Genomic DNA, 6,154 nt, shown 5'->3' on the forward strand with positions numbered 1-6,154 from the left:
AAAATGGCGTCTGGGCAAGCGAGGTTTCTGGAGGCTCTTTTTGCCCCACTCGCAAGAGTTTCACGCAAGAGGACAGTAGACAGACATAGACAGGTCACACTCACAGTCTTTCACAGCTGAGCCCCACTGGGCTGGTGTACTTTCGCGGATTTTCCCTGCCTGGTGTCACACACAGGGAGCCCTTTGTCTAATTTCTTTAGATTGAATTCAATTTGTTCTGATATAAATATGCCTGTCCCAGCATTTTTACCCCAGTGGCTTTTATAATTGTTTTTCATCCTTCTTAATTCCTGTTGCCAGTCTCTTGTGTTGATTTTAGGTCCTTGTTGACCAGGCTCAAGTGCTTTAATGGGATTTTATTTTTGCCTAGGTTTTACTATCTGCAACAACAGTTGAGTTATTTAGTTTCTCCACTAATTTTTGAGTTCATGGGTGTTATTGGTGGAGATTTAGATCCCCAGTTACTTGAGAAGTGACCTGTTGAATTATGAGTTTATGAAGTAGATGGATATGAGATATGGTCAATTTTTAGCTGAAGGTTTTGGTGAGAGGGAGGGCACTGATCTGGAGAGTGGAGTCCCATATGTCCTGTGCTGGGGCATACATTTTCTTTTCTTTTTTGTTCCCCAATTTACAATACAGACCAGGCAAAGGGACTGTGTTGAAGTGTATATGGGGTGCATTTACTGTACCTCCTCTTTCTATACAGTCAGTGTAAAGAACACAGCCTGTGGTAAGAATTGGGAGGCCTTATTTTTTATTTTTTTAAAATATATTATATATTATATATATTTATATATATACATATATATGTATATATATATATATAAAATCCTTCACCAGTGCAACATTCCCATGACCAATATCCCAAGTGTCCTTCCTCCCCACACCACACCAGCCTGTGCTCTAGACAAGCTTTCTACTTTCCTCATTCAGTCACATTTGTTATGATAGTTCTCAGTGTAATTATTTCTGTGACTGCACTAAATGATCCATGTGGTGAGCTTCCTGTAAGGAGCTTGACCCTCCAGTCCTCCTCTATTTTGTCTCTGAGAATCATTACACAAATATTTTTCATTTTTCTTAAAACACATAGATGAGTGAGACCATTCTGTGTTTATCTATCTCCCTCTGACTTATTTCACTCAGCATAATAGAGGGGCATATATTTTCAACTCAGGGAGGGCAGATACTGTGAACTAATCCACATTTCTTGAATGATATTTCTAATCCTAAAACATGAATTATTTTTTGGTATTTGGACCATATCTCTTTTGCTCTGAGGACTATATATGCTACTATGATTACACTGGAGTTGGCTGTGTCTAAAGCAAGCACTTATGCCCTATACTCTCTGACCTTTAATGTTTCTTTTTTTTTCTTTTTACTTTTTTTGTTTTTGTTTTTTTTGGGTCACACATGGCAGTGCTCAGGGATTACTCCTGGCCTATGCTCAGAAATTGCACCTGGCGGGCTCTGGGGACATATTGGATGTCGGGATTGGAACCACTATCCTCCTTCATGCAAGGCAAATGCCTTGTCGTTGTGCTATATTTCCGGCCCCTAGTACTGCTTTTTAAAGTGAAGCATACCAATTTAATATTTTAATCATTAATGCTAAATTTTTTAGACTTTTCATTTTGAATGAAATATTATACTAAACATTATTTCAAATTTGCATTTTATTAATGTGTTTTAAAGACAGATTACTTTGCATTTGCCATTGTGAGGCCAGAGAGATAGTACATAGCATGTTAGCTACATTGGGTCCTTAGGTACTTGCTTATGTTCCAAACAAAATTGCTACCTTTAGGGGCTAGGAAATGATAGGTACCATATGTGTTTTCCCTCTACATTATTGTATACTCATGCTAAACATTGAGTTATCTTGTGCAGTTGACTGAGTATTAACTGTTGAGTATTAACTGACACTTGAGCTCCTGATTTGAAGGCCTCTATAAAATTGTTATTTTTGTATTAGTTTATATAAAAATTCCTAGACAACTTATGGAGTATAATGTTTCACTGAGATATATAATTCAGCATATATCCATTTGATATTCTAATCAATAGAATTATAAAAATGGTCATATAAAATTTTATGTATAAATAATTTTAATTATTTTCTATGATACTGATTTATAGAATATTGTATCTCTACATGCTACTTTAATATCTTATTTCTTTGAAAATTATAGCCACAAATCTTGGTAACGTTATGTATTTGGGTAATATGTAGATGAGAAAACAGTCTACAAATAACAATAGGCCTAGCTCTCTTCTTGGGAATTGAAAATATAACTTTTATTATGAAAAAATATTTGTATTCTATGCTTGAATAAGCATGAGTTTTCTTTAAGAATTTGTGAAGTGTGTGGTCGAAAAGTGTTTATTGACAGTTTTCAAGTGCTCAAATGTAATTGTTAGTATAATAGAAAAAAATCCGTCTGACTTGACTTTAGAAAAATATTCACAAACAACCAATATTACCAAAGGAAAGTTTGTATTATCAAGAGTGACCTTATTACATAAATCACTTAGGTCTGGCATAAAGTACCACAATATGACAAATAAATTATACAAAAGACATTGTCCTTTAGGTCCTGATAGAATACTAATCTTTCAAATATGACATAAACTAGTCAAATATTCTTGAATTAAATGCAGAGATCCTTTATGACCTTTTCATTTTTATTTATGTGAGATTCTGTTAAGTGCAAATAGCTCAGAATCGCTTTAAAATAGGTTATGTGCCTTTGAAAATGATGTCATAATTATGAACAACTTATTTCAAAACAGAAAAAATATCCATGATATATTGTCCTTAGCCTAGATAACAAAATTAATGCAATATTGAAAAGCAACATTTATTTACTCAACTAGCTTTGTCTGATAAGCTTTAAAAATCATAAGTGACTCTTAAGCTTTCCACCCACTGGTTTTTCTCTTCAAATGACATTTTAACAGATAATCAAATTCTACAGTCCCAGCTTTGATGGTATTTATGTAGTGGAAATCAACAACAACAAAAAACTTAAAAAATATTTAAGAAACGTATGGTGATTAAATAATTTATGTGACAAATCCTACTTTTACTTAGAGGGTAAGGACATCATGGAGATATGTTTTATTGCAACTATAATACTATCCGTTGTTTTCATTTTTGTGAAGAATAAAGAAAGGAAAATAATCTTTGTAATTCTAATATACAATAACAATTTACTAAGAGAGGAAACAGGTCTAGTTTTTTTTTTTCATAAAGAAACACATTCTCATAAAGTCTCTAAGTTCTACATTCACTAAAAGGTCTGTTTCATTTCTGCCAATTCATGTTTTTTTTTTTTGGCTTTTGGGCTACACCCGGTGACACTCAGGGGCTACTCCTTGCTGTGCGTTCATAAATCACTCCTGGCTTGGGGGACCTTATAGGATACTGGGGGATAGAACCACAGTCTGTCCTAGGTTATTGATTGCAGGGTGGACGCCTTATGGCTTATGCCACTGCTCTGGCCCCTAAAAAAATTTCTTTTTTTTGCTGCAGCAGCGCGACAATCCAAGCAAGCTGCCCCAGGGACCCCAAGCCCGAGTGAAAGGTAGGAGGGAGGAGGAGGCTCCTTCACCTGACCAACTCTGCGCCACTGGGACAGGCTAGCACCAACAGATGGGGTGAGATTGGGCTGGCCAACTGGACCCTTGGGTGACCTAGAGCAGTCCACCCCCCTGAGCCCTGGAATGGAACTGGGACTCCCCAAGGGCTGAGGGCAGAGCCAGCAGGGTTTGGCTGAGAGAATTTTTTCAACTGAGGCTTGGAGGGGTCGGAGCTCCATTGACTCCCAGAGAGAGGAGGGGGGATAGAGAGCTAGGCTCAACAGCGCCAGCAACCATTGTGGCCAAGAGCGGAACTGCACCGCTGACAGAAATAAGGAGCAGAAAATTGACAAGGCTGACCTCCAAGTAACAAAGGGGAGGAGAAAGAGCTAGGTTCAACAAGCACACCCAACAGCCCCCTCTAGAACCACCTTCAGTAAAAGGGACCCATCTTCACACCACAGGGGACCAAAGCAGGCCGAATTTAGAAGGCACAGCACTCCAAAGCACACCAATAAATACAAAGAAATATGTATAAATCAAGGAGAACTCTAATAGCTGGAGATACCGTGACAAACCCTAGCAAGTTTCCAAGTCCACCAAAACACACAGATCCAAAGGAAGAAGTCCTAAAAGTGGCCATGAGGAAGGAAATGCAAGAATTAATAAAAGAAATGAAAGAAACCCTAGCTACTGAGTATAAGAAATCCATGGATGAACGAATCAGCCAACTTAAAGAAGAAATGTTAAAGAACATGAGAGATTCCATACAAAAAGAAGTGAAGGAATTAAAAGACAAAGTAACAAGCCTTAAGAGCAGAAACACAGAGTTGGAGAAGCACATTGAAGAACTCGAAGGAAAACTGCAAACAAAAAATGATCTAGAAACCAACAAAGAAATAAAAGGCAAAGCACTGGAAGGAAAAAATCCAATATCTAATAAACAAGGACAAAAGAAACAATCTAAGAATTGTGGGTATACCAGAAGGGGAGGAAATAGTGAAAGGGGAAGAACAGGTAGTCAGGGAGATAATAACAGAGAACTTCCCCACCCTCTGGAAAAAAACTTCAGGGCAAATCCAGGAAGTTAAGAGAGTCCCTAATAAAATAGACCCTAATAAACCAACACCAAGATATATAATAATCCAAATGGCAAAAAACAAAGACAAAGAGGAACTCTTTAAAGCAATAAGGGAGAAAAAAAACCTCAAGTACAAAGGAAAGGACATAAGAATCAAACCAGATCTCCCATTTGAAATAATTCAAGCAAGAAGACAGTGGAATGACATATATAAATGACTGAATGAAAGAAATTTACAACCCAGGGTCCAATACCCAGCAAAACTATCATTCATATGGGAGGGCAGACTAAAAACATTCTCAAACATGAACAAACTTGAACTATTTATGCAAACTAAGCCAATCTTAAAAGAACTACTCAGAGATGAATTACACAATCCAAACCCCCAATTGTAACAAAAATCACTCCACACAATACAACTGCACAACAGTCCTCTCTTTCAATAATTTCCCTAAATGTTAACGGACTAAACTCTCCAATTAAAAGACACATAGTAGAGAACTGGGTTAGGAAAAATAAACCTGACTTCTGCTGTCTGCAAGAAACACACCTAAGACTACAGGATAAGCACCGGCTTAGAATAAAAGGATGAGAATCCCAGAAGATTTCCTCAGGGGCCTAGGGAGCGCACCCCCAAAAAACTGCATTTTGAAGCTGGTGAGTGCCTACATTCTGGGGCTGCGGGATTGCTCTGCCCTGCGTGCCTTTGTTCCCTCTGAGGAGTTTGGGGGAAACTCCTATATCTGTCTGCCTGAAACTGTGCTTCTGAATCCCCTAAGGTTTCCTCAGGGGCCTGGGGAGCACACCGCCAAAAAACTGCATTTTGAAGCTGATGAGTGCCTACATTCTGGGGCAGTGGGATCGCTCTGCCGTGCCGTGCCTTTGTTCACTCTGAGGACTTTGGGGGAAACTCCTATCTCTATCTGCCTGAAACTGTGCTTCTGCATCCCCGAAGGTTTCCTCAGGGGCATAGGAAGTGCATCCCCAAAAAACTGCATTTTGAAACTGGAGAGTGCCTACATTCTGGGGCTGCGGGATCGCTCTGCCCTGCAGTGCCTTAGTTCACTCTGAGGACAGTCAACTAGAGGCAGCAGAAGAGATTGGCTGCTACGCTTCGCAGCCGAGCACTCTTTCTAATCAATAAACTCCACCACAACACGCGGGAAAAAACACACTATGAGCATGTCAATGGGGAAAACTCGCAGGCAAACACCATCCATAGAGAATGAAGACAAAAGCTCGGTTGACCTAATAAATTTCAACCACCTGATTAACCATTCAGATAAGGAGTTTAGAATAGAAATATGGAATATGTTTGTAGAACTCAAAAAGAGCATAGATCGATCTGAAGAGAACACAAAGACAGAAATCAGAAAACTCCAAACTGAAATAACAGATCTGAAAAATACAGTTGCTCAACTGAAAACCACAATGGATAGCCTCGCCAACAGGATATCAGCAGCTGAGGAGAGAATCAGAGTACTG

General features: G+C 38.6%; 1 non-coding gene across 1 annotated transcript; it reads right to left on the reverse strand.

Moving 5' to 3' along the window:
* Window positions 1-617: 617 nt before the first annotated feature.
* LOC126007864 (small nucleolar RNA SNORA51) lies at window positions 618-750 on the reverse strand. Its single transcript, XR_007495341.1, has one exon. It is a non-coding gene; the product is annotated as a small nucleolar RNA SNORA51 (small nucleolar RNA).
* Window positions 751-6,154: the final 5,404 nt, after the last annotated feature.

Source organism: Suncus etruscus, chromosome 4 (assembly GCF_024139225.1).
Source record: "Suncus etruscus isolate mSunEtr1 chromosome 4, mSunEtr1.pri.cur, whole genome shotgun sequence".
Lineage (NCBI taxonomy): Eukaryota > Metazoa > Chordata > Mammalia > Eulipotyphla > Soricidae > Suncus > Suncus etruscus.